The sequence below is a fragment of the Stegostoma tigrinum genome, chromosome 17 (assembly GCF_030684315.1).
Source record: "Stegostoma tigrinum isolate sSteTig4 chromosome 17, sSteTig4.hap1, whole genome shotgun sequence".
In the NCBI taxonomy this organism is placed as follows: Eukaryota; Metazoa; Chordata; class Chondrichthyes; order Orectolobiformes; family Stegostomatidae; genus Stegostoma; species Stegostoma tigrinum.
Genome location: NC_081370.1, coordinates 2,460,662 through 2,488,604, shown reverse-complemented (window position 1 = coordinate 2,488,604; position 27,943 = coordinate 2,460,662). Strand labels below are relative to the sequence as shown.

At 45.8% G+C, this 27,943-nt stretch overlaps 1 protein-coding gene across 3 annotated transcripts in view; it reads left to right on the top strand.

Annotated features, from left to right (window-relative positions):
* Positions 1-27,943, top strand: part of LOC125459410 (dual specificity protein phosphatase 8-like) — a 225,493-nt gene that overhangs the window by 21,179 nt on the left and 176,371 nt on the right. Inside the window, exons 1-2 of one of the 3 annotated variants that reach the window (XM_059651890.1) lie at positions 1,300-1,556; positions 24,861-24,981. The exons of 1 other annotated variant lie outside the window; for it this stretch is intronic. The gene's annotated coding sequence lies outside the window, so the exon portion shown is untranslated. Of the gene's footprint in view, positions 1-1,299; positions 1,557-24,860; positions 24,982-27,943 lie in introns of those variants that run through there. One more of the 3 variants, XM_048545831.2, reaches the window with a different exon arrangement.

Sequence of the window (27,943 nt, the reverse complement as noted above, 5' to 3'; positions counted from 1 at the left end):
ATAGTGTACACATTTAGTAAAGTTAATGTCACTTTGAAGGCTCAGATCTCTGCAGAATGGCAGGAAATATGATAACAACACTTTTAGATTTCTTTCTAACTTCTTTGAAATAAAAACAATTTGAGTCCATTAAACTTGCAGAACTCTGACCACAAAATTTGTGACAGCTTTATCAATTTCTGGTATACTCCCCAGAGCATGACATCCATCAGACTTTGCAATGGGAACACAGCCAGGTATAAAAACAAATTTGCTGGAAAAGCTCAGCAGATCTGGCAGCAGCTGCGGAGGAGAAAACAGAGTTAACGTTTCGGGTCTGGTGACCCTGGCTCAGAACTGATGGCAGCTGTGAAAACATCAGTTTATATGCAGAAAATAGGGAGATGGGTGGGGTAGGGAGTAAACAACAGGATAGAGCCCAAAGAGAGAGAAAGACAGTTGGACCTCTGATGAAGGGTCTAGGCTCAAAACGTCAGCTTTTGCACTCCTCAGATGCTGTTTGGCCTGCTGCGTTCATCCAGCTTCACACATTATTATCTTGGACAGACAAAGGAGTTGCTAACAACCAGGCTGGGAGGATGAATAGTTGTTAATGCATGGTAGCGACTAACACAGGATGTGTAGTGGCAGGCTGCGTGGTAACAAGGCCTGGCGTGTGGGTTGGGGTGGGGTGGGGTGGGGGGGAGCTGGGACATGGGAAGAGTTCAGCCCCTAAAATTATTGAACTCAGTATGGAGTCCGGAGGGCTGTAGGGTCCCCAAGCGGAAAATGAGGTGTTGTTCCTCCAGCTTGCGTTGGACTTCATTGGAACACCGTAGCAAGCCGGAGAACAGAGAGATGTTGGTCAGGGAGCAAGGTGGTGCATTGAAGTGGCGGGCAACAGGTAGCTCAGGGTCTTTTTCTGCGAGCAGACACAGCCAGGAATAAGGCAGCCTTACCTGCACATCAACCAAGAAAGATTAACACTTAAAACTGAGCGCGGTCACAGTGCCCCGTTGAGTCTTGCACGAGTGCATTTGGGCAACAGTGGCCAGTGGTCTCGCAACGGGAAATGCGTGGAGAGGGGAAGAAATTGGGGAATCGCAGGGTGGCCGTATCAAGAGCCCCTGAACGTGTACTCCGGCCGATGTTTAGAGTTGCACGCTGGCTGGAAATAACATACACTGAGAAGACGTGTAGCAGTGCGGCGCAGACAAGCTCCCTTTAACCGGCACCCCCAGGGCTGGGTGACGTCACTCCGGCCTCCTGATTGGTTGCCAATGACGCCATCCTGTTAAAGAGAATGACTTCATCCCCAGTTCATTCCTGGTGAGGTTCTACCTTCTGTTTTTGCTATCGCTAATGGCTAACTCGCAGCCAGCCAATCCGACAGAACGGCAGCTTGCGGCAGGCTGCAACGCAATGACATTCATTTTGCGTTGCTCCCCTTGATTCATTTTGCAAAAAGCAAAACAAAACAAAAAAGAAATCCGGGGTCATCCCCCATTAATCGTGCGGCTGAAATTGCAAGAAGGCTTGTCCATGGTAAATGAGGGGAGTTCCCGGAAGTAAAGGAGGTGAGTGTTATTTTTAAATTTTTTTTAACAAAAAGATGAAAGGGCTCATTCCAGAAATGTGAAATTTCACCGCGTCGGTCACTGCGTGTGGGCGGCTGACTGTCCCTTCCTTAGGTTGCCTGGCCTCTGCAACCCAGTTCCCCAGCTCTCATCTGGGGGCTGGGCAATGTAATGTTTGACTGCAGGATCTTGGTGCATCCCTTGCCATACCTGTCCCCTTCTGGGAGGTAGGGAAGCTGCTAACTATCTCTCTCTCTCTCTCTCTCTCTCTCTCAGCGACTGCAGAGCAAGAGGCTGCAGAGTCCATGCAAAAGACTGTTATTTGCTGGCAAAAGGAATTTCAGTGTCATGTAATAACGTTATTACTGTGCAGTCGAGGACCTGTGTTTACACACCATAAGATCTCCTTAATACATAACTGCTGTCAAGTGACGCCCAGAATTGACCAGGTTGTGGGATGTCAAATTAGTGCAGAGTAGGAAGAGATTTTATCTGTAAAAGCCCCCCCCCCCTTCCTTGGGGCATTGAATTCCTTCGCCTCTCTATATACATGCCTGTGGTAATTCCTGGTTTGCAAACGGATACCTTCAATTTAATGACTGTGTTGCGGATTTGATTTAAGATTTGGGGAGGGAGGTATGGGAGAGCTGATCCTGTAACTTGACGTCTGCATTTTGCAGAATGCATCATTCAAAGCTTTGTCTAATTTTTGTTGAAGGCTTTGATTTATCTAATCCTTTAATCGCCTTTAATATGTCGCTTGTTGTTTCAAAGAGGATTCGGTTCGATAGGTAACCGCCTCTCAATGCTCGCAAGTATTTATAGAGCAAAGAAAAACCTTGTGTTTGTTTGTTAAAGGGGTACTGTCGTAAGGGGAGTTGAAATGTTAGGCAAATAGATGGTAAAGGCATGGGGGCCGTTAAATTGCAGAGGTCTCCAATAGGATTGGTCGTTAACCCGTCCAAACTGGTGTCTTCCAAGGTTTAAGTTGGCTTAATAAATGAAAATGTTTTTCGTGACATGATACTCTGTCCTCTTCCATCAATGTGTTTCTGCCGACAGACCAGGTTGGTAGGATTACATTCTCCTAATTCTTGTATGTTTCACAAGGGATAGGAGGGTGTCAGTGATTTATCAACAAAAATCCCTGGGTGCATTGTGAGCCTCTGATTCTATCTATGTTTCCATTGAAAACTAGCCACCTCAGTCATTTACTGCAAGCTCCAAAATAGCACAACAAATAACAACAAACAAAGCAATCCAGCTGTTCCACTCTGCTGTCATCGCACAGTCTGTTGTTTCTGAGTTACACCCATTTGCGACCAGACTAGGCCTTTGGAAAGCCTGGGGAGCCAAGTCACATAACTTTACTCCCAAACTTTACCTGGCCCAGCAGCTGGCAACACACTCTCTTTATATTATCCCCCACAACTGAGGAATAGTTTTTAGAATTAAATAAATTGCATCGAGACCAGTTGCCAGGAGCTTGAATACTAAAGCAACTGCTTATCTGTGAATGGACCTGATGCTGACATTTGCAGATTCTGTTCATCTTCAGAATCCTGAGATTGGATTCAGTTCCAATAGCCTCCTCCATCATCCCTCTGAACAAAGCCAGATGAGGAATTCTTGGGGTTCTCAGTGCCAAAGGCATCCTTGTTCCCACCCAGAGAAATATGGAAAATAGGAGCAGGAGTCGGCTATTTGACCTTTTGAACTGCTCCGCCATTCAGTGTGATCATAGTTGACCATGCAACTCAATAGCCTGCACCTGCTTTCTCCCCATATGTTTTGATTCCTTTAACCCCAAGTAACAGTATCTACGTCTTTCTTGAAAGTCATCAAGTTTTGGCCTCACAGTTACCCATGACGGGAAATTCCACAGGCTCACCACTCTCTTTCTGGAGGAAGAATTTCTTCCTCATCTCAGTGCTAAATGACTTACCCTTTACCCTTAGACTGTGACCCCTGGTTTTGGATTCCCTTTCCTGCAACTGCCCTGTCTAAACCTGTTAGAATTTCATAGGTTCCAATGTGATTTCCACACTCATTCTTCTACACTCCAGTGATTTATAGTTGTAACCGATTCAGTCCGTCCCTGTACGTCAGTCCTGCCATCGCGGGAGTCAGTCTGGTGAACTTTCTTTGCACTCCCTCAATAGTCAGAACATCCTTCCTCAGATAAGGAGACCAAAACTCGCACACACTACTCTGCACCCATTCCTTGCTCCCTTCAAATGTCCCAAGTCTGATCTATTCAGCAGCATAGACACTCTCAGTTGACAAACTGTGACTGAAACAAATGGCCATGAATCAAAGCAGACTCTGCAATGTTCCCAAGACTGGGAGCATGTGGAATGATCTTGGCTGCAGTTCTAGAGCCTGGATGAAATTTTGGTTCTGGTCTTTGTGCTCACATCTCTCTGCAGCTGGCCCTTTCTCTGCTACCCACTTTGTTAATATGTTTTTCTAAGATCTTTACTCCGCTCGAGATCAAAATGTATGCTTCTCCCTCGACCCCTCTTCCCCCACCCACCCCCCCCCCCCCCGACCGCAGTTGGCCAACCCTGCCTGTACCTGTCTAGAACTTAAACTCTGCAATTCGCTTCCAAAATCTCTCCCTCTTTCCACTTCTCGCTTCCATTTAAGCCACTTCTTAAAGTCATGCTGTCCTTGTGTCTCCTGAAGTGGCTAAGTGTTCATTATTTTTGGTAACGTTCCTGTGAAAGATATTTGAATGTGTCACAGACTTAGGAGGTGTTAAATAAATGCATGTTGTCAATAATGAGGTTTGAAGGCAGCCGTTCTTTCAGCTTTCCAATATTTGTCAAAAATGTGCTGTGGCAAAGCCTTTCAGAAGATATTTCTCTACCAAAAAGTATATTTTCCTACAAAAAATGGAATTCAGTTCTATAGTGCCTTTCACAGCATGGGATATCCTAAAACGATTTTATAGCCAAATAAAACATTGAATCCGAGCAGTGTTGAAGCAGGCCATTTGGCCCATTGAGTCCACACTGGCCCTCCTGAAGAGGATATCTTCCCCCCCCCCCCTCCATCTCTGTAAACGTGCATTTCACATGGCCAATCAACCTAACCTTTTGGCGGCACGGTGGCTCAGTGGTTAGCACTGCAGCCTCACAGCACCAGGGACCTGGGTTCGATTCCCACCTCCGGGCGACTGTCTGTGTGGAGTTTGCACATTCTCCCCGTGTCTGCGTGGGTTTCCTCCGGGTGCTCCGGTTCCCTCCCACAGTTCAAAGATGTGCAGGCTAGGTGGATTGGCCATGCTAAATTGCCCATAATGGTCAGGGGTATGTGGCTTATAGGGGAATGGGTCTGGTTAGGATGCTTCAAGGGGCGGTGTGGACTTCTTCGGCCGAAGGGCCTGTTTCCACACTGTAGGGAATCTAATGTAACCTACGCTCCCCTGAACACTACGGGAAATTTTACATGGCCGATCCACCTAGCCTGCACCTCTTTGGACTGTGGGAGGAAACCGGAGCACCCGGAGGAAACCCATGCAGACACGGAGAGAATGTGCAAGCTCCACACAGATAGTCGCCTGAGGGTGGAATAGAACCTGCATCCCTGACGTTGTGAGACAGCAGTGCTAACCGCTGAGCCACTGTGCTATTTTTTGAAGTGTAGGCAAACATAAGCAGTGATGTAATAATGACTGCGTAATACGTTTTTAGGTGTTGGCCAGGGCACAGGGAATAACAACCCCTTCCCTTTCTCAATAGCTCCACGGGGTCTTTCATGCCTACTGCAGTTTAAGGTCTTGCCTCAATGTCAATTTAATGGTACACGTGGAATACCGTAATAACATTGCTGAAAAGTAATCTCACTTTGCACGGGTCCAACCACTGAACTGTAAATGTGTGGTAAAATATAACCAGGCTGCACTGTGAACATCTCCAAGACCTTCAGCTGCTCCCTTGTGCTGTCAAACTCCATAATGAGCCTCCCAACTGCCCATTAAATATGGTCAACAAATTTCAGGAAAAGGATTGTGCCCTTGCAGAAAGTAGTGGCTTTTTTGATATTCTCTATTTACTTGAAACATTCAATGTTTAAAAATCAGTGGAGATGCTCACCCAATGGCCTAGTGGGCAAAGGAATCAGTGCCCAGGTGGAAGAAAATAACTTGGGAATACAAATAAGGTGGAAGTTATGTGATAATTGTGTAAGTTTCTGGTCAGACATTGCTTGAAATACGATATTCTGTCTGTCATTCCACAACAGGAAGAATGGAGTGGCATTGGATGGGATACAGCAGATGGATCTGAATTATACAGTGTTAAATTATGAGGATTGACAAAATTATGATTGACTAGACTTGTATGGCCTTCACTGGAGACTAGTGATGATATCATTGAGGCGTTTAAGGAACTATCAGGCTACAGAGAGTGAAACTGTATTAATTTCTTGTGGGAGAAGGCAGAACAAGGCAACATAATCTTAACATGAGAGCTGCTTTGTTTCAGGGGTGATGTCAGGAAGCACTTCTTCACATGAAGGGTTGTGGAAATCTGGAACTCTGTCCCCAAGAAAGTTGTTGACGTTATTACATCGATGGAAAATTTTAAAGCTGCAATGAATAGATTTTTGTTCGGCCAAGCAAGTAAAAACTATGACACCAGAGTGGAGTTAAGGTTCCAATCAATGATCTAATTGAATGGCAGCGCAGGCTGGAGATGCTGAATGGCCTCCTATTGATTATGTGACTCATTTCTCTGTGATGCCTCATTGAGTTAAGGCCAAAGGCTTTGAGCTTGGTGCCAGCAGTCGGTACTGAGGTAGTTCATACTAACTCAGCTCTCTCTCTCTCAGTAGGCCTTGTTACTCCTCAATTAGAGATAATGGGAACTGCAGATGCTGGAGAATCCAAGACAACAAAATGTGAGGCTGGATGAACACAGCAGGCCAAGCAGCATCTCGGGAGCACAAAAGCTGACGTTTCGGGCCTAGACCCTTCATCAGAGAGGGGGATGGGGTGAGGGTTCTGGAATAAATAGGGAAAGAGGGGGAGGCGGACCAAAGATGGGGAGAAAAGAAGATAGGTGGAGAGGAGAGTATAGGTAGGGAGGGGATAGGTCAGTCCAGGGAAGACGGACAGGTCAAGGAGGTGGGATGAGGTTAGTAGGTAGATGGGGGTGCGGCTTGGGGTGGGAGAAAGGGATGGGTGAGAGGAAGAACACGTTAGGGAGGCGGAGACAGGTTGGACTGGTTTTGGGATGCAGTGGGTGGAGGAGAAGGGTTGGGCTGGTTGTGTGGTGCAGTGGGGGGAGGGGACGAACCGGGCTGGTTTAGGGATGCAGTTGGGGAAGGGGAGATTTTGAAACTGGTGAAGTCCACATTGATACCATTAGGCTGCAGGGTTCCCAGGCGGAATATGAGTTGCTGTTCCTGCAACCTTCGGGTGGCATCATTGTGGCACTGCAGGAGGCCCATGATGGACATGTCATCTAAAGAATGGGAGGGGGAGTGGAAATGGTTTGCGACTGGGAGGTGCAGTAGCCCAAGCTGGGGAAACCAAGCGAAGGCTTGGAGACCGCTTTGCAGAACACCTCCGCTCAGTTCGCAACAAACTACTGCACCTCCCAAACCATTTCCACTCCCCCTCCCATTCTTTAGATGACATGTCCATCATGGGCCTCCTGCAGTGCCACAATGATGCCACCCGAAGGCTGCAGGAACAGCAACTCATATTCCGCCTGGGAACCCTGCAGCCTAATGGTATCAATGTGGACTTCACCAGTTTCAAAATCTCCCCTTCCCCAACTGCATCCCTAAACCAGCCCGGTTCGTCCCCTCCCCCCACTGCACCACACAACCAGCCCAACCCTTCCCCATCACCCACTGCATCCCAAAACCAGTCCAACCTGTCTCCGCCTCCCTAACCTGTTCTTCCTCTCACCCATCCCTTCCTCCCACCCCAAGCCGCACCCCCATCTACCTACTAACCTCATCCCACCTCCTTGACCTGTCCGTCTTCCCTGGACTGACCTATCCCCTCCCTACCTCCCCACCTATACCCTCTCCACCTATCTTCTTTTCTCCCCATCTTCGGTCTGCCTCCCCCTCTTTCCCTATTTATTCCAGAACCCTCACCCCATCCCCCTCTCTGATGAAGGGTCTAGGCCCGAAACGTCAGCTTTTGTGCTCCTGAGATGCTGCTTGTCCTGCTGTGTTCATCCAGCCTCACATTTTGTTGTCTACTCCTCAATTAGGCTGTTTTCCTCATTCTAATCAAGTGGCACCAATTGGATGGTACATCTTTTGACATAAAGAAAAAAGTGGGTTTGCTTGTGATGTTGCCCATGTTAAGATTAGATTAGATTCCCTACTGTGTGGAAACAGGCCCTTCAGCCCAACAAGTCCGCACCGCCCTTTGAAGCATCCCACCCAGACTCTTTTCCCTATAAGCCACACACCCTTGAACACTACGGGCAATTTAGCATGGCCAATCCACCTAGCCTGCACATCTTTGGACTGTGTGAAGAAAGCAATGTAATAAGGTGGTAATTTCAGCAAAGACACCTGGTACCTCTGAACAATAGCAGTCAGCATCTGACAGGGAGGGAGAAAATTGAGGTTGGTGTGAAGACCATTTTTTTTGAGGGAGTCGGCAGTTTTGGGGATTGACACTGAGAATAAGAGACGAGGCAGCAAAGACACAATGCAGTGACCTTCATGTCGGTATGCTTGTGATTTACAAGAGGAAAATCGAAAATGATTTCTGCTTCCAAATGCTATCAGTGAATTGTGCTCAAAGTACATGTGGCCTGGATCTATGGGAGGTTGTGATGTTTTCCATAGTTTAATTGCCTGATGAGACCCATACCTATCTTTGCATATTGGTTACCTGGGTGAAGTCACAGAAGTTCAATGAAGATTTCTTGCTGAGGCACAAACACCTGAGAGACGGGAGGGCAGGGCAAAAGAGAGCAGAACATGGTTGGATTAAATGCTTCTGATTTTAAAAACCACAGTGAATCCCACTTTGACCTCTAAAGGAGGCCATGTTCAGGAAAGGACTCGGCTATACTGCTTGAGTGTAACAGAGTGTCCCCCTTAACTGAAGTCATGATGACGGCTTTGCCCAGCATTAAAATCTAACTAAACACTTTGAGTGAGATATCAAGGTGTAGAGCTGGATGAACACAGCAGGCTGAGGAGCAGGAAGGCTGATGTTTCCGGCCTAGACCCTTCAACAGAAATAGGTTGAGTGCTTACCATTTAGCCCTGAGCATGAGCTCTGTGCAGCACCTGCTTAATATTTCATCCCTTGTTTTTGTCTTTTTGTCTTTTCTTTTTCCCTGTTCCCCCTTTTCCTTGACAGTGTTGCTTCCTTCTGAACATGTGCTTGCCTTCCAGTATCTTGCCTAAGAGTCAATCCACAGAAGATTCACTAGGCAGGTACTAGATAGAGAGGGGCGACTTCTAGGGCAGGTTGGGTCTGTACTTGGTATTTCGAAGAATGAAAGATGGTCTTATTGAAACATACAAGATTCTTAGACAACTTGACAGAGTAGACACAGAGACGTTGTTTCCCCTTGTGGGCCAGCCCAGGATCAGAAGTGTAATGGCAGAATAAGAGGTCATTCATTTAAAATAGAGATGAGGAGGAATTTCTTTTCTGAGAGTCGTGACTCTATGGATTTTTTTCTTTCCCCATGGAGGGCAGTAGTGACCGGATCATTAAGTAAATACGAGACTGGGATAATTTTTAATCCGTAAAGGGATCCAGGATTAAGGGGAAAAGGCAGGAAGGTAGAGTTGAGGATTATTAGATTAGCCATGATTTCACTTGATGGCGAAACAAACTCCTATGCCTTATGGCCTTAAGTGTTCATTATAGAAGTATGGATCATGATGAGTGCTTGCAAAATCTTCAGCCACAAATGGGTGTGTGGGGTAAGGAGAGGAAGTACAGCATCTAGTCTCTGCCCAACATTCACCTGTGAATGTGTATGAAAAGTGTCTCTGGAAATCGATCAGCTGTGAGTACCCTATTCATGACTACAGCAGAGCCTACATTTCAGAAGTATTCCATTGTTTGCTTTGTGTATCGCCACTGTTTCATTTCTTCCTTATTTACTTTCATAACTTAAACATTAATATCTGAACTGACTGACACATCTGATGTGTACTGGTCTGTGGCTCAGCTTGTAGTTTGTTCAGAGGTCTGTCAACATGAAATGTTTATAAATTGTTGGCATCTGGGTAAGCTGTTTGTTTTTTTTTTAAAAAACCAAACTGTTGTCATAAAATTGTTTCTGAGACAGTAGGAACTGCAGATGCTGGAGAATCTGAGATAACAAGGTGTAGAACTGGATGAACACAGCAGGCCAAGCAGCATCAGAGGAGCAGGAAGGCTGACGTTTCAGGCCTAGACCCTTTAGGCCCGAAATGCCAGCTTTCTTGCTCCTCTGATGCTGCTTGGCCTGCTGTGTTCCTCTAGCTCTACACCTTGTTATCTTTATTGTCTTAAAATACCTGGTCAAAATGATTTTAACAGATTCGCTATCAATGGTTAGTTGGAGAAACTATTTCCGCAGGTAGGAGAACGCAAACAGGAAATTCGGGAGTCATGTTGGGAATCGACTTTTTCCCACAACGTGTGAGAAATAGTTGGATTGCTCTCCCTCCAAGTATAAAGTTACTGGATTGAAATAGCATTTTATTCAGGTGAGGGTGAGAAAGATTATCATGAAATCTGGGGCAAAGACAGAGATTTAAGGTTGATGTACAAGTCATTGTGATTTAACTGGGTGGCTGTACAGATTGCAGTCTCAATGCCCCATGGATGTTCCTAATGTCCCTGTGTACACAAGTGAAAATGCAAACATAGTGTTTCTCGCATTTAGCTGGGAGAGGAAATCACTTATTTTTGTGCATTTTATACTGCATGTCCCCACTTCCAAATGAATTGTAAGGCTTGTCTTGGAGATGGCCTCCATTAGGATTCCTTATACTTAGCAGTGATTCATAAATAGAGGTTTGTTTGCACAGGCAGGACTTTGCAGATGGTGGGATTTCCCTGCCGATTACAACAACCTGAGGGGCACAGTGTGTCAGGGTGGGGTTGAGGGAAGCACCAGATCTAGAAGGTGACGCATAAGAGACAACTCCTCAAGTGTAGGGTGGCTCAGTGGTTAGCACTGCTGCCTCATAGCGCCGGGGACCCGGGTTCAATTCCACCTCGGGCGACTGTCATCTATGTGGAGTTTGCATATTTTCCCCCTGTCTGTGTGGGTTTCCTCTGGGTGCCCTAGTCTCCTCCAGCAGTGCAAAGATGTGCAGGCTAGGTGGATTGGCCATGCTGAATTGACTCGCGATGTGCAGAGTAGGTGGGTTAACCATGGTAAAGGAAGGAATAGAGTGAGACCTGGGTAGGATGCTTTGTGGCGGTTCGGTACTGACTCAGGGCCAAATGGCCTCTTCCCGCACGTAGGGGTTCTGCGAACTTCCCAATCAAAGCATGGGGCAGGGTGATGCTCACTAAACCACCCACTAAACCTCTCCTCCAATTCTCAGCACTGAGGCTAGGTAGGGATCAGCCTTTTACTGAGGGCCTCAACTGGGGCCAGGGTTGCTATGGCACATTAGGCCTCACTCGCCCTGTTAAATTTGGAGACAGGTGGGGGTGTGTGAGATGGCCACTGGTGTTCAACCCACCCCTCATCCACATGCAAACCTATCGGCAGGGGACCCTGACAATGTATTCATCTCTTCTATCCTGTGTGCCTTGGTGGTTTGTTCTACATCTTTAAAATATACCGTATGTACACGGCCATGCATACATATTAATGTGGTGAGGTAATGCACCAGACAGAATGTGCAACAGCTCCTGTCTGCAGACAATTAGTTCTACTTGCATAAATAATAATTATTCTCCATTCTATTATTTATAAAATATGGAAGAAAGTATTTGTGCTCTTTTTTTGTGGGAACATAGAGAATCTCTTTACAGTAGTGCAACTCCTTTATAAAAGATTAATTGAATATTAATGCAATTTTTATTTCTGCCAATTCAGTATTTGAAAATAAATCAGAAGAAAGAACACTGTGTATCTCATGGGACATACACTGCTTTCCTTCTTTTCTGCTGAATTCATGTGTCTGTTAAAGATACCATTCAAGTTTGTCCACTTCTATCAGTTGTTACCAAATATTTCCAGGTCTGATGTGGCTTGAAGCCCAACATTATCTGAGCTCTCACCTCAGTCGCAAGAAATCAAGTCATTGTGTGAATGTTTTTATACACACGACAGGCGTTCTCGTTTTTTGCTTTGCAGTCTGTGTGAGCGAGATTGCCAAACTGTGATTCATCATGTGGTGTGGGTCAGTGGTCTGACGAGCTGTAAACGCTCCAATATTAAACAAAAAATGCTGTCCGTCACACCACCAGCCCTCCCCAGTTAGTGGGCCTGCATACTCGCCTGTCCCCACTTGGAGATCTTCAGCAATATTTAATTTTTAAGAAGAGCACTGAACCAAAGAAGAGGACATCTTTTGTGATCAGAGTTAATGGGAACTGCAGACCCTGGAGCATCCGAGATAACAAAGTGTGAAGCTGGATGAACACAGCAGACCAAGCAGCATCTCGGGAGCACAAAAGCTGACGTTTCAGGCTTAGACCCTTCATCAGAGAAGGGGATGGGGAGAGGGTTCTGGAGTAAATAGGGAGAGGGGGGGGAGCCGGACCGAAGATGGATAGAGGAAAAGATAGGTGGGGAGTGGATAGGTCAGTCCAGGGAAGACAGACAAGTCAAGGAGGTGGGACGAGGTGGTAGGTAGGAAATGGAGGTGCGGCTTGAGGTGGGAGGAAGGGATGGGTGAGAGGAAGAATAGGTTAGGGAAGCGGAGACAGGCTGGGCTGGTTTTGGGATGTGGTGGCGGGAGGGGAAGAACTGGGCTGGCTGTTTTCAGCATACACATGACACTTCCCCCCAGTTCTGCTGATTTGAAGGGGTAGCATGAAAAGGCAGAGAAGCTCAATGAAATATTGTTAGTGGCTCAGTGGTTGGCACTGCCACCTCACAACATCAGAGACCCAGGCTCAATTCCACCCTTGGGTAACGGTCTGTGTAGAGTTTACATGTTCTCCCCCGTGTCTGCATGAGTTTCCTCCCACCATCCACAGATGTGCCGGTTAGGTGGATTGGCCACACTAAATTGCCCCATTGTGCCCAGCGGTGTGTGGGCTAGATGGATTAGCCAGGAGGAAATGCAGGGTTATGGGGATATGATGACAGGGAGGTGAGTCTGGATGGGTTGCTCTGTGCAGGGCTGGTGTGGACTTGAAGGGCCACATGGCCTGTTTCCACACTGTTGGATCTCGAGGTAGTGGTGTAGGAAAGCAAAGTGAAATTGCTGTGGGTGCGATGGTCCTGATTTGAAAGGAGCCTGAGCAAGAAAGAGTCCTCTGAAGGAAGCCTTTGGAAGACGATGATATTAGGGCCGTTTAGGAGCATAATCACAAAGTGGTCCCCATCTAGGCTTCTGAAACATATCTCGCAACCATTAAACGAGATCTTGTTACTGGACAACAAACTATAGCATGTGGAAACCTAAAGAAAGGGAATAAATAGAAGTCAAAGTGTCGTTTGACTGTCAGAATCTGTGCTTTGAATGGTTAGCTGCCTGGGCAGAGCTCGCCCTCAGCACACTGAGCTAAAAGCTGCATTTTGCAAGGTCAGCTTCTTTGTATGAGTCGCCTGAACTCCCAGCACAACCTTGACCTTGGATCAGCATCCAGCGTAGTGGAAATATTTGCGCAGTAACTCCGAGGTGCGCGCGTTTAGAAATGCAACAGTGTGCAGGAGGAGAGGTTGCCCCTGCTTTTCCAAAGCTTTGAAATTTTAATTTTTAAATATTTCAGCCTTGGCAAAGGCAGACAGGGGAGAATGGACGGCCGAAGCTCTGTGCGGTGTGAAAATGAAGTGAAAGGTCATTATCACTTTGCTGTTTGTGGAACCTTGCTGTGTGAAAATTGGCTGCCCTGTTTCTTACATGACGACAATGACTGCACTTCAAGAGTACTTCATTAGCTGTAAAGGCCTTTGGGATGTCCTGTGGCACCATTTCTTTCTTTCTGTTCCATGCTGGCATGGTGCCATAGCTCAAAACCATCTGTAATTGTGAATAGATTGAGAGTCTTAATCCGAGAGGCCCCAGGCGTGGTGGCTGTATGAATTGAAACTGCTGCAGGAGGTGCAGCAGCGGGCACTGATCTGTAGTTGTCATATAAGAGGCACAATATATGGAGCTTTGTCATTATTTTGTTCATTATTCTTAGCATGCTTGGCGCTGATGCTGTGCCAAGTGTGAAACAAGGGTCTTATTCCCTGACATTGACAGCCATCAGCTCTGTGTGCAAATATTGACTTGTGACCAACCACCACAGAGGTTATTTTGCATTGACAACAGCTAAGCAACAAGTTTTAAATGTTGGGACAATGCTCTTTTTTTGGGGGTGAGGGGGAGCGGTGTAGATTGGTGTGACCGTACTGGTTGTGTGAGCTGGTTTGTAATGCTAGGTCACTCCTCAACAAGTAGTAATGTTTGTCTGTAGCAGTCTTGTAGTTACCTAATGAAATAATGACTGAACTACGTAGAGCTTTGTTGCTAGGTTTGTGTCACTTTAAAGTATGACATCCATATGCCATCTTCAATCCAGCCCGTAGCGCATTTTGAGTGAAGTGAGTTGAGTGGGGACGCTCACTGATTGCACAATTCACCATTCACGACTCTTCAGATACAGGAGCTGTCTATGTCCAAATGCAACAAGATTTAGACAATATCCGAGCTTGGGCTGACAAGTAACATTTGTGCCACACAAGTGTGTCTAACAAGAGAATCCAACCGTCAGCTTTTGACATTGTGTTGTTACCATTGCAGACTCCCGCACTGTCAACGTCCTGGGGATTGTATTGACGAAAAACTGAACTGAGCTAGCCACAGAAATGCAGTGGCTCCATGAGCAAGTCTGAGGCTAGGAATTTTGTGACACGTAACTGCCCCATCTACAGGGCACAAGTCAGATGTACGATTCGAAATACTGCCCACTTTCCTGGCTTGGTGCGGATCCGACAACACGTGAAGTTTGACACCATCCACGAGGAAGCAGCCTACTTGCATGCTCGTAAGCGCTCACTCCCTCTACCACCAGCGCACAGTAGAGCAGCGTGGACTGTCTACGGGATACACAGCAGAAATTCACCAGGGCACATTACACACTCCAAACCCATGGACACTAGCATCTGGAAGGATGAGGGCGGCAGATACATAGGAACACCACCGGCAAATGTCTTTGTGTCTGTGTCATTTAGAGAGTTAGACAGCAGTTCTCACCGATGTGCTGCTTCAACTGCCAGATGTGATTCCAACCTAAAAGGCTTAACCACTGTCACACAATAATGACTTTGAAAATTCTCCGATTTTTTGTGTTTGTCAGTCTTATCTGTACTTCAGTTGCAGGCTTTCAAATGTTGTAAAACAGCTTTGCATACCATTTTTTAAAAAAAGAGTATATTTTCCTTTTTCTTAATCATGTTTAATTTAGCAACTTCCCCGCACAGTATAGGTGCAGATGATGACTGTACTGATCTTACTACCCACAAGTAATTACATTTCACGATTTCATAATGGGCCTTTTTGAGAAAGTTGTCATTTCTCCTTCAAAACATTTAGCCAATATGTCAAGGAAGAGGATATCCTGTGCGGTCTGGGTTTCCTAAGTACTACAGCCCTTTAACACTGCCTTTCTCACACGCTGAATGACATTCATTCAAAGGGCTCCTGTGCTGGCTCATATCCCTTGGTAAAACACTGGGCTGCAGCTGTCAGCCCTTTTTTTAAGCTCCTGCTCCTGCTCCTTGCTTGCCACCTCCCCCCCCCCCCCCCCCCCGCCCTCTCCCGCACAGTCAGCTATTATACAGGGATAGGTGTAGGGGCCAGCCTGTCTCATAGTGTTGGATCTATACCATCAGGAGCATATTCCTTCCTCCCGACATTAGATCATCTACAGTCGCTTGCCTGGCTGCCTGCTGTTAGTGGGACCTTTTCATGTGAAAATTGGCAGCTAGCTTTTCCAATATTCATACTGTAACAGCAGCTCAATAATAGTACCTTTTTGAGTTGGGCGCAGAAGCCCTTTTGGATATGCTGGGGTTGCAAAAGGAACTATATAAATGCAAAAAAACAAACAAAGAACTGGGGGTGATGCTGGAAATCAGGAACAAAAAGAAAAGTTGCTGGAGAAACTCAACATCTGAGTGGAGGAAGTAGATTAAACATTTTCAGTCCAGTGACTCTTCTTGAGAACTGAGTTTAATTGCAATATATATAAATGCAAGTTCTTTTCACTTTTTCCTACTATTGACCTTCTATTGGAAAGGTAGGCATGCAATGAGCTCTAATTTAAGTTGCGCACGTGCACTATTGTACGCTGGAGGATTGGACCTCGTAGTGATAGAGTTGCAAGTGGGGGCTCCAGTGAAGGCCTTTCTTCAGTTCGTTATGAATAAAAGGCTTTTTACTCCAGTCTCCATTTCGTCGACTTACACTGTCGTAAACGAAAGTGCCACCCTTTGTCCCCTTACCCTGGACAGCCACCCTTCTCTGACCATCCTCAAACTCTTTTTTGTTTTAAATTTCTCCCCCCCCACCCCGCCTCACATCAGGCTGCACAGTGGCTCAGTGGTTAGCACTGCTGCTTAGCAGCGTCAGGGACCCAGGTTTGATTTTTCACCTTCAGATGACTGTCTTATCCGTGCGGAGTTTACACATCTCCCTGTGCCTGCGTGAGTTTCCTCTGGGTACTGTGGTTTCCTCCTACAGTCCAAAGATGTGCAGTTTGGATGTATAGGCCATGCGAAATTGCCCCATTGGGTCCAGGGATGTGCAGACTAGATGGATTGGCCATGAGAGATACAGGGATAGGTTGGGCAGATGGGTCGAGGTGAGATGCTCTTTGGAGGGTTGGTGCAGACTCGATGGGCCGAATGGCCTCCATCTGCACAGTAGAGATGATTCTGTGATATCTAAGATTAAACTCCCCCCGCCCCCCCACAAAACCTTCCCTTGGCACTGACTGCCATCCTTGCTTTCCCTCACCTCCCCTCAAGCTCACCAAACTCCTGTGGCAGATTGGCTCCTGCTCCTGGAAAGTGCTCATTTTACCTTCACCTGTTTTTTTAAATTTGTCTTCACACCCTGACCCAAACGGCATGGTGCTCCCTCAACCTGGCAATACTGTTCCCCTTCACCGTTGGAAAGTGGTCAACCTGTCTCTCCCCTCCAGCAGTACACCACCCCCCCCCCCCCCCCCACCCTCCCCGAGAAGGTAGACTCTTCCAGAGTCAGCTGGCCCACAGCTTGGGCTTCCATGAGGTGAGTCAGGATGAGCGCAGAGGGAGGGCATGCATTAGAATTAGGTTTTATTGCCGGGCGCACTCAAATGCAGGGATACTGGAGTGCAGTGGAAAGTGTACAAAGACACCATCTGGCACAAAAAAGGTGCCTGGGTACAAAATCTTAGGCACAAAGTAGAAAAAAAAAATGGACTTACAAGTTCAATGTTGAAATCTTCCTTAAGTGCTCGCCCACAGGGGCTCAATCTCTCTGGAAAGTGACGGTGACTTGGAAGCTTATGTATACGTCTGTGATGATGGTTACCTGGGCATTGATAGGTGACGATCAGGCGTGGGTCGGGGAAGGGGTTGCTGAGCTGTCACAGGTTGGGGGCAAATCGTATTGTGGTTGTTGTTGTTTTGCTTTGATCCTCCAGCTAATTAACTTCAAGCTATGCTGCTCAGCAGTCTGTCCTCCTTCTGTAAAGAGCACTAAGGAAATTAGTGTAAAAACCAGCCTTTTTTAAATTTCAATGCTATACCTTATTCATAAAAATATCTTTTATATACATAGTCATTAAAGTGGTTCGGCTCTGTATAGTAGCATGTGAGGAAACAAAGAAACATTGGGGTTTGACACTTTTTCCAGCTAACAAACCGATGCCTTTCTTACTTGTAAATTCACAAAGACTATATTTACATATATTTGAGGCACTGGGGAAGGGTGTCCAATAACTGAAGTACCTGTACTGCTGTGTTCGGTGCGTCCCTTAGCACATAGTCCGGGGCCTTGGAATGTGCCAGTCTGCAAAACCCAGTCAGGGTGAACTCCTTGTTTTGGAAGATCGACCAGGTTTGGGCAGACCAAAGGGCATCTTTCGCTGAGCTGATGGTCCTCCAGGTGCAGTTGATGTTTGTCTCAGGGTGTGTCCTCAGGTACAGACCGTAGATCAGAGTCCTGCATCATGGAGCTGCTTACGATAAACCTCGACAAAAAAAACCACTGCATCTTCCTCCAGATTTCCTTCGCAAAGGCACGTTCCAGAAGGAGATGTGTGACAGTGTCCACCGTCCACCGCAACCACCCTGCAGCTGCTTTGAAGGCAGCGTGAGGTGGCACAGAGAGTCTGGGTGTGCAAAAAGGATCTCACAGGTAGTGCCCTTCTCACCTTCAACCTGAGCGATGTCTTGGTGCTTGTTGGAAAGTTCTGGAGATGAGGCACTCTGCCAAAACCAGCCTAAGTGTAGGGGAACCAGCCCATGTCTGTTAAGGGGGCTGCCAGTCTGATCACTTCCATTGCAGGGAATGGTACAGCCCATGCAATCCAGTCACGGTACAACTGGAAGCTTAAGGTTCTCACTGAATTACTCTGTCTCTCTGTGTGTGTGTGTGTGTGTGTGTGTGTGTGTGTGTGCGCGCAATCCCAAATCACATGAGTAACCTTTGTTGATAATTTGCTACTTATCGTATCAAGAGATTTGGGTAAATCTCCTTTCTTGGCCAGAGATTGACATGGAAAGGAACCCACACAATGTTATCATTTATCCTGAGAAAGAATTGAATGTAAAAATAGGGAGGTTCTGCTCCAGTTATACTGGGCCCAGCACTGGCCACTTGTTTAAGGAAGGGTGTAGATGTATTTGAACCAGTTTGGAGGAGGCTTACCAGAATAATATCATCTGGAACGGAAAAGTGGTTGTTTGTCTTGTCAGGAAAAGTTGCAAGGTCGAAGTTTGTGCATCTGCTGGAATAGAAGAGTAAGAGGCAACTTGATTAAAACAAAAAGATCCTGGGGAAACTTGACAGGGTAGTTGTAGAGATAATGTTTCCTTTTCTAGCAGTCGAGAGTTTAAGGTCACTGTTTAAAAATCGGGGATCGTCCGTGGAAAACAAAGTAGGTAAATTACTTCTCTCGGAGGATTGTGAATCCTAGGAAAAAGTGGTGGAAGCATAACCCTGGAATATATTTAAGGCAGAAGTGAAAAGATTCTTGTTGAGCAAGGAGGTGAAAGGTGATCAGGCTGGGTTGGAAAGCAGACTCCCAGGTTACAATCAGACGTACGGTGGTAGTTTTCTGATCCCATTCTTACTGGGATGGAAGGCATATGGTCTCCCGTTGGACTCAACACATTCCGTGGTTGTTATTTCACTTTTCGTAAAGTTTATCAGGGGCAACGTTTTTATACAGAGTCGTTTGTATGGAGAATGAACTGCCAGAGGAAGTGGTGGAGGCAGGTACAGTTACAACATTTGGATAAGTTCATGAATAGGAAAGGTTTGGAGGGATATGGGCCTAGCGCAGACAGATGGCGTAGCTTTATTTTGGGAATCTGATTGGCGTGGACTGGTTGGACCGAAGGGTCTGTTTCTGTGCTGACTTTATGACGCTACCGATACAGCTCCTCTCGTTTCTCCACTGATTTAACATCATTGGTTTCACTTCTTCAGGTTGCATGTATTCAGAACGAACGGCCATTTCACGTCTTGAATCTGATTTAAGGAAGAGGTCAGCTGGTGGTTTAACTGGTACTTAGCATTGCCTGATGTGAAACTGAAGCGCACAGGCTAGCAAATCCTGGTTTAGTTTCAAGCCCCAGTTCATTATTGCTCCCCCCGCCCCTTCCCCACACAGTCCGTCCTGAATTAGTTGCTGAAAGCCAGGGGATGGCTGCTGCTCTGTACACACAGGAGGGAAAATTTGACCCCTCGTCGCTTTGACCGCATGGGGATGGGATGTCATACGTATGCTGCAGTTTGGAGCTCTCCTAAAGTGAAGGATGCGCACAATGAATGATAGGTCCCTAGGTGGTTTACGGAGGAAACTTGGTGTACAATTCTGTAGATCCCTGAAGGTGCCAGCACGGGTGGACAGGCTGGTGATGAAGGCACACAGGATGCTGGCCTTCAAGAGCCAGGGCATGGAATTCAGGAGCAAGAAGGTCTTGTCAGAGCTTTATAAAGCATTGGTTCGGCCACAGATGGAATACCGTGCACTATCAGAAGGATGTGATTGAACTGGAGAGGGTGTGGAGGAGAGTCATCAGGATGTTGACTGGGGTGGAAAGCCTCAGTTTTGAGGAGAAACTGGGTAGGTTGGGTTTGTTCCCCTAGGAGCAGAGGAGGCTGAGGCGTTGGCAGGGGCGGGGGATGGGCGTGTTCTGTTTGAGGTGTACAAAATTGAGAGGCATTGACCGAGTAGATCATGAGAATATTTTCCCCGCAGCCGACGTGTCTAAGACTTGAGAGCGTATGTTTAATGTAGGAAGTAGATTGAGTCTCAGGTTTTATTGCCACATGTACTCAAGTACAGGGTACAAGAGTACAATGAAAAGTGTAGAACGTCGCCTGCGCTGAGAGGAGGGAAAGAAAGCTTCACCCAGAGGGTAGGAGAATTACAGAATGTGCTGCCCAAGGGAATGGTGGTGGCAAATACTTGTGCAACATTGAAGAAGCATCTACCCTTGAAACAGCAGGGCTCCTTTAGACTATGAACAAGTGCGTGTCAATGAAATTAGTGTAGTTTGGCGTTTGTTAGTCAGCATAGGCATGGTGAGCCAAACCGAAAGAGCTGCCAATGCTATAAATCGGAAACAAAAACAGGTTGCTGGAAAAGCTCAACAGGTCTGGCAGCAGCTATGATGAAGAAAAAACAAATCAGCAGTTAATGCTTCTGGTCTGGTGACCCTTCCTCTGAACAGGGAAAGGTCACCAGCAATTTCTGCATTTGGTGAGCCACAGGGCCTGTTTCTAACCTGTATGACTTTCAGTGATGCCTTTGTGGTTGAACAGCCTGTCAACATTCTCATCACAGGCTCAGTGTATGTAGAACAGTTGCTTGAAGCAGATAGAGGAGGGCTCCCTTTATCTTTTAAATTGCCAGGCATTGAAAAGTAGCTGACTGGTAAAATAGGTTACTGAAATAAAATACAAACCTTCAGGAATGGCCCCATCCAGTGTTACAGTTCCACCAGTTATTTCAATAATCACTGCGTTTGGAGTTTGCAATTGTTATTTAGTTTCTTTGCTCTGATATCAGCCAGATTTCCACCGCCTGACTGGAGAATTTTCCATTGTTGCATGTTCTCTGGGAACTGTTGCCTGAAATGTGTAGGTGCAATTGCAGAATGTGATCTGGATCTTTGCTCCATTCTGCAAAACAGTGCATAATGACTCGTGCCATCTCAATCTGGCTGTTTTGGCACATTAGTGGTGGTGCATGATTAAGCTTTAGAACTTCATTGATCCAAATTCTACTTTAAATGTTAATTTAATCTATTTATTCAAACACTAATTCCCTATCATCCTTTTGAGGATTAATAAGGGAGAAGTGCAGAAAATCATTGAAATACGCAGCAGCTCACAGAACAATGTACGTTTAAAGTGCGGTGGGTGTGTATCAACTCTCTTTCCTGGCGTACTCATAGATTAATCTTGCTCCCTTTACACTCTGCCCCTGAATTCTTCTGTTTCAAACATAAAGCATAATTTTCAGCCTGACAACATGTATTGGGTGCATTTGTGGTTGTAGCAGGAAGCGACTGTAACTTGTGAAATAGTTTAAAGAGTGCCACAACATGGCGGGGGAAAGCAACCTCCGAGGGCTTTCAGTGTTACACTGGAGACCCAGATGGAGGAAGTGAAAAGGAAGAGTGATGTCCTGTATCCTTAGAATGCCAGGGGCTCTCAAAACACATGCTCCAAAGACAGTGGGAGCAGCTGGGCTTGGGGATCAAAGTTGAGAGTCAAGGCCCAAGAATCTGGATCCTGCACCCCCGAAAAGTTCAATGATCCAACCTGAGTGATCAAGGTCAGTGAATACAATTTAAAAGTCACATCATGCCAACTCTTTACAGCCTTCTGGTCTCAATAGATTATGAACCCACTCCCATTCCTTCCCTTTCTTCTAGCTTCACTTGTTCATTCTCTGTCACCACGTCCTCTTTCCCCTCCCCCTACTCCAGTGGGATTCTCAGTTCTTTCCATTCGGACAGTTAGAACACCATTGTTCTGCCATTCTCGCATTCCTGTCACTTATTCTGCTCTATCAACACGCTTTCTCCCCCCCAGCACTGCCCACCCCCTAACCTCATGATTGCATTAATGCAGCTCCCTCCAGACTTTGCATCAGACCTGATGAAAGGTCATCTAGAGGCGAAACGTTAGCTTGTTTTCTCTCTCTCTGGATGCTGCCTGACCCGCCGTGATTTCCACCATTTCTTTTTGTTTTCAGTTCACTCCGACTGCTCAATTCATTCAACTACCATACACCCCTGCCTATCAAGCAGGGCACATTCGTAAGCTCAGTGCACCTTCCTCACTTAGGCATGCGGCTTTGAGCAATGCTATGCCTGCAAAGGTTGTGTACACTGCCAGCGAGCTAACCACACCAGCCACATCAACCAAACAGATTTGTGCAATGACTCATCTCCCTCTCTTTTGATGAGAAACTGCAGACCACTTTTAGAATAGGTATATCTGAAACTCTTACTGTCATTGGAGGATATGCTAAATTGACTATTGGGGGTAGCAGTGAGGTGAAACCATCATAGATGATGGTGTATTTGTACCTAACCCTCTCCCTTGTGTCTCCTTTCCCCACCCCTCCATTCCACATCCTCTCCTGATTTCCAGAATGGCTCAAGCAGGCAGTTCCTAACGTTTCATTGTCACTGCCCCAGAGCCTTGCATTGTGCCTTTCTGCTTTGAGACACGATGAAGACAACACCACCTCCTCATTTGCATGCTGATGGCCTCCAGCTCAGATACTGACAGTGATTAATTCTTAGTGGATGGATTTAAAAGCCACACCTCCATGTGGTGAGACATTGGGTAGGAGGGAGCTGGGATGGTCCAAGTACCAGTCTGCCTGAGAGAAACGTCGCACGCAAGGTCTATTGCAGAGGACAGTCGCCCTTTTGTAGGGCGGCCCGGAGAATAATGGGTATCCATGGTGACTGATGCTTTAGGAAACCTATTGGAGAGTTTGGGCTCATTATGCATGTGCATAGAGGGGTCCCACACCAACATGTGCAGAGATTGGAGTCTGTCTTTTCCAGCATGGAATCTGTACCAACTCCAATTCGCACAATCATCAATCCATCTGTGATGCAACGTTTGGTTGGCCAATGACTCCAGTCCCATTCAGTGGCCACCCACTATTGGAGCGCTGCAGTGGAAGCTCCAACTGCTCCCATCTTTACTGGGTATTACAGTGTACAAATCGGCTTTTAGCGTAACATTACGGCCCAGCACGCCACTGGGACTGCCAGTGGGGTTGGCTGCACAGACGATAATTCTCCTCTCCTAACTGTGGATTAAGACAATGTAGGACGAAAGCCTTTTGTTTGCTAACCCCGTGTGACCCAGCCACCTGGCTAGGGAATTGAACAGAGATAATCCTGTCCAAGCTCATTTCATTTAGACGTTGAGAGGAGATGTTGAGACAAATTTCAAATTGCGGGTGGTCTGGACACAGTAGACAGAAACAGTTCCTGTGAGATTCAAAGGTCTCTAACAGTCAACTAAGTACTTAATCATGGAATCGCTTTAGTGTGGAAGCAGGCCATTTAGCCAACGAGCAGCCCACTCAGACCTACCTCCTACCCTTTCACTGGGCATTTCCCATGGAAAATCCACCCAGCCTGGACACTATGGACAACATAGCATGGCCAATCCACCCTAACCTGCACGTCTTTGGACTGCGGGAGGAAACTGGAACTCCCGGAGGCATGCGGACACAGGGAGAATGTGTGCATACTCCACAGAGACAGTCTCCCGAGGATGGCGTAGAACCTGGGTCCCTGACGCTGAGAGGCAGCAGTGCTCACCACTGAGCCACCATGCTGATGATTAGCAAAGAAATTGAAGGCCGTGTAAGGATTTTGTTTTAACATAGCAAACAGATAATGTTTACAATGCGTTGCCTGAAAGGCTGGTGAAAGTACTTTGAATTGTGGCTTTCAAATATATATAAAAAAATCTGGAAAGCATAGCATCTGTTGCAGCTGAGAGTTGATATGAAGTCAGTGGGCCAAACAGCTTCCTCCCGAACAAACTTCCAGCCATTCCTCTGAAAATCTTCTACAGAAGTTTTCGGCCAGTCCCCTGTGAGGTCTCTTGCAGCATTTATAGTATATTGAAGGGTGTCAAGTTAAGTTCCTTAGCCTGGAGCAACAACAGCATGATGAGGTTGAGTGAACAGAGCATGACTGTACTCATCTAGAATCACCAACATGGTAGATGAAAAGAATCTGTGACGTTGAGACTTGGAACCAAATGATTCCATGACTTCCTTCAACTCACTAAACTATAATTTGCTCCGAAAATTACAAGTATAGCTTCAACTCCCTGCCACATAGAGATGCAATGAATTGTAGTTTGAACAAAGCAGTCTTGTATTTGGATGCCATGCTTTTATTTCTGACGGACACATAGATTCCATTGACTTTAGTGATTTTCATACGACCGAGACATTGGTCTGAGGTCCAGGTTTACGCAAGAATCCAGAGATTTTCAGTTCTGTTTTTCCCTGCTCCTTGATGTCCACTCCTTTTTTCCTTGATCGACAAAGCACTCTGAGTTTTTTTTTGCATTTGAGTGTCATAGAAAGTTGAAATGCAAGATTGTTAGATGCATAAATGACCAGATAAAGTGCTTTTGGAAATGTTAGTCCAATTGATTTTATAAATGCAAACTTGCCGAACTGAGATCTGATGTTGTCTCAAAGCCCTGGAGCAGACTGAAGCAGCGTTAACCTGTGTTTTTTGACTGTTAGTGGTAATGGTAAATGTAAAGGGTAATTATTGCAAAACACTAAGAACAATATTTAAAACCGCCCGCTTCTCCCCCAACCCCAGTGAACATGTACCAAATGCTCTGACTCTCTGCTTCACCGTCAAACGTACTCCTTTAGTCTTCTGATTCTTTCTTGACTTGCAGAGCAAGATAGAAGCACCTGAACATGTTCAGAGATACTTCAGAAGCAGCTGGATGGATTTTGTATTCGAGGAAAGTACCTGTCCATGTTACCTCCCAGCCAGATTGTCCCAGGGGACTTTAGGTATACCATACACAGTGCTCTTTCTAGTTCAGCTACATGCTTGCAGCTTGGTAATTTCACAAGGCAGACAAGATGCAGTCTTACCAAGTTTAAACACAGCCCTCTGTTGCTGCTGTTCAATCAGTAAACAAAGCATATCATGTCTTTCTGTTTCTTGAGCCTCTGAGCTCTAGGTTGTATTGAGACAACATCAGATCTCAATTCTGCAAGTTTGCATTTATAAAATAAATTGAACTAACATTTCCAAAGCACTTTGTGTGGTCACTTATGCATCTTATAATCTTGCATTTAAACCTTCTATGATACTCAAACAATAATATGAATATAATTTTCAGCCTGTGGCAAAATTCATCACCTACTCTACAATGCAACCTGGAGCTCAGAGACTCAAGAAATTGCAAGTCGCTATCGTTAACCTAGAGTGGATGTTCGAGGGGAAAAAAATACTACATATATGTATGAGAATCACAGTACTTTTACGGATGGAAGAGTCCCTTCACCCCATCTGTGTCAGTCATCATACCTCCATCCATTCTAATTCTATTTTTCAGCACTTGCCACATATTCTTGTCTACTTTGGCATTTCAAGCATTCATACAGAGAGCTCTTAAATGGCTTGAGGTTCCTTCCTCTACCACCCTTTTCAGGCAATGAGTTCCAGATATTCATAACCGTCTGGGTGAACAAAATATTTCCTCAAATCCCATGTAAGCCACTTGCTTTCTTACCTTTTAAAGTTTTGACCCTCTACTAAGGACAAAAGGTTATCCCTATCTAAACTGTCTATGCCTGTCACAACATTGTATACTTCAATGAGACACCCCCACTCCCTTTAGCCTTCTCTGCTCTAAGGAAAATGACTCCAGCCCATCTTGCCTCTCTTCTTAGCTGAATCACTCAAATCCAAGCAACATTCCTCTCTGGTGCAATCACATCCTTCCTTTTGTGTGACAGCCAGAATTGCATACTGTAGCCCAGCTGTGGCCTAACTAATGCTTTATGCAGCTCCATCATAACTTCCTGACTCTTATTTTCAAAGCATCACCATATGCCTTCCAAACCACCTTACCTACCTACCCTGTTGCCTTTTTAAGGAGCTGTGAACATACAGACTACGGCGTCTCTGATCCTCTGTACTTCCTCGGGACCTATAGCGTTCAGTGTGTATTCTCTTGCCTTGTTAGCCCTCCCAAAAATGCATCACCTCACGCTTTTATTTCAGGATTTAATTCCATTTCCCACTGTAGTCTAGGTTTACCTCCTACTTACTACACCACCATATTTTGTGTCATCTGTGAACGTACTGATTAAACTCCTACATTTGCATCTAGATCATTAATGTATACCACCATCAGCAAGGGATCCAGCACTGAACCCTGTAGGATGGCATTAGACACAGGCTTCCAGTTACAAAAACATGCTTTGACTATGGCCCTGTGATTCCCGTCACTGAGGCAATTTTGAATCCTATTTCCCTGGACTCCACCGGGTCTTAGTTTCTTAACCAGCCTGCCTAGTAAAATCTTGACTTGCTAAAGTCCATGTGGCCTACTTCAGCTACCTATTACACACCTGGTCACCTCTTCAAAAAACAGAATCAAATTTGCTAGACCCAATCTGCCCCTTACAAAGCTTTGCTGACTATCCTTGATTTAATCCTTGCCTCTCCAGACGAAGATTAATTCTGTGTCTCCAGAATTTTTTTCAATAGTTTTCCTACCACGTATATTAGACTCTCACTGCTCTGTAGTTTCCTGGTTTGCCCCTACCAGTCATCTTGAGTAATGGTACTGTATCAGCTGTCCTCCAATCCTCTAGCACCCCTCCTCTAGCCAGAGACCCTGAAACCACATCATTTGCCACCCACAGCAGCCTGGGATGCGTCTCATCTGGACCTTGGGTATTTATCTGCTTTTCAAACCTTCTAAAACTGCCAGTACGTCCTCTATCTCAATGCTAATTCGTTCACATATGTCACAATTCATCATCCTTGATTCCTATTCTGAAACCATCCTCTGTACGATAAATACAGATTCAAAGTACTCATTTCAAACTTCAGCTTTCGGGTCCACACACTAGCAGTTTGGTTCTCAATAGGCCCTACTCTTTCCCAGGTTATTCTCTTGATATACTTTGGATTTTCCTTAATGTTGACCACGCTTGTTTTCTCACGTCTCCTCTTTGCTTTCCTAATTTCTCTTTTAAGCAACCCCTTGGCCTTTCTGTATTCCTCTCGGACATCAATTAGATCAAACTTGTTTTGTGCCTTAAATGTCCTTATCTAACGGCTCCATATGGATGACAATATTAATAACAATTAATACTGAAGTCTAAGTGAGATCCTCTTTTTGGAGGAATGGTATGGGCTCAATGGGCTGAATGGCCTGCTTCCACACTGTGTAGGGGGTCTAAGAACTGTGTAGAGTTTGGAGTAAAGTATGTTCATGACGTTCTGCCTTGTAATTCATTTTAAAGCTGCTGAAGGTACAGTTCTTTTTTTATTGGAAATGTTTTAAAATGACCAGGAGACTTCTTCATTGAAATGCATAAATATACAAGCCATTGGCACCAGTGAGAAGTAGACCATTTGTTGGGTTTTTCTCATGTTTGCATCTTTGATTCTACTGCAGCTCTGTGGGATAAGGGCGTGTCAGTTGCACACGCTGATCAATGCTTAATATTCCAGTGGAAGTAACATCAGAGGGTTGCATTCTCCTGTGAATTTTACAATTGGAGTTGCAGCCACGTTCTTCTAGAAAGACATCGAGAAGAGGATGACCAGTCTGTCATTGGTTGGGAGAGAGGATTTGGACGAACTGGCATCCCACTTGCACCTCCAGCTGAGCGATTGTGACTAGCAAGGTCCTATGAGTTGATTTTTGGACGATCTTCAGAGATTGGGAGTGACCAACAAACGGTTTAAAAACAACGGATCCTCACCTCCCATGACTGCCTGACGTGA